The sequence below is a fragment of the Notothenia rossii genome (assembly GCF_949606895.1).
Source record: "Notothenia rossii genome assembly, chromosome: 9".
Lineage (NCBI taxonomy): Eukaryota > Metazoa > Chordata > Actinopteri > Perciformes > Nototheniidae > Notothenia > Notothenia rossii.
This window is the reverse complement of record NC_136907.1, coordinates 48,989,154-48,990,675: the sequence shown is the minus strand read 5'-3', so window position 1 is coordinate 48,990,675 and position 1,522 is coordinate 48,989,154.

Here is a 1,522-nt window from a genome sequence, read left to right as displayed (position 1 = left end):
CTCTGAAGCCCCCATCCTGACCCCGCCCCGGGAGCCTCGGCCGCTCAACTCGGACGAGCAGAATATGTTCTCTGACTTTGATTACATCGCCGACTGGTGTTAGCTCCACCGGACCCCACAAACACACCAGCGCAGCGAGGACTATAGCTCATACCATCCTTAAAAAAGTGTTCGTCGTCCAAAACGTTGAAGAGGAGCCGCAAGCTTTCTGCCATTGAGAAGAAGCTCCACATGTTTTTTTAATCCACATGAAGAACTTTTTTTTTTAAGAAAACAAGAGAAACTCTGTTGTCGGAGAGTGAAGCTTCGTCCTTCTGCGCGTGTCCATTGTCTGACCACTGAGAATGTTTTTCATATGAACTCCGAGGAGACGGCATCACAATCATGTTATCCAGTATTTTTGGATCTGTACAGATTATATTCAGTCATATATATTTGATGTTCCTCTTACTTGCAAAGCCCTCAATCATTTAAGTATGTCCTATCTCAAAAGTTGACATTTCTGCCGGCTGTTCAGTGGATTTAAAGTGTGCTCAAAGCATTCTCACTGAGCTGCAACACCCATCCTGACTACTACTGCTGCTTCCTCACTTGAAGTCAAAGGAACAGTCTTTACACTACATTTCCTTTTTGGTTCCTTTTCTGCAAAACCCACATAACAGATTCTATTTAGTTTAACACTAATAACCAATACTTGGTTTTATTTGTTAAATTAGGACTTTAGAAAAAGCATTTGTCAAGAAGAGCTAATGCTAAAGATTATTTTGTCTGTTTCTGCTGCCTCAATAGACATCCACCTAAACTCAGTTCTAAAGATCAAACAACTATTCATTCATTTTTTCTTCTGGCGAGAGTTTAGTTGTATTTCAATCTTTTTTTTAATTTAATTTTTCCTGAATGAACAGCTTGTTGTAAAGGTCCTGACAGCATTTTCTTGTTACCTCAGTCAAAGTGAGTCGCTCAGTTAAAAGCTAACCAAACCAAATGCGTCCTGTCCCTCTTGAAGCAGAATACAAACTCCTCATGGGTAAAGGAAACCTCTGATGATTGAGTGAAGACAATGGTGGAGTTGTTTTTCTGGACATGCCATTGAAATGCTCCCACAGTGGAACCAGCTGGTGACTTGTTGCATATAAGCAGAGGCCTGTTGATATGAATCACTACAGGGGGGCAGGTATATTATATATACATACTGTATGTACACAATTAAGCTGAGAGCACTAATTTTATCAATAGTTTTTAATTATCTACGTTTCTTAATGAAAATAGATTGTACAAAGTTTTTTTTGTATTCTTCGCTTGTGCATGTTGCCAGAACAGATGAAAAACGTTATGAATGGTACACCAATACTCATGTCACAACTGCGTCCTGGTGTATAAAAAGAGAAAGTTGTTTCTGCAGTCGTTGCCCATCATGATGCACAAATTAAACATTTGTAATAGTGGATTTCTGATATTGAAAGCAACCTGTCTTTTATGTGTAATTGACCGGAGTAGAAAAGAAAAACAATTTTATTCAAAC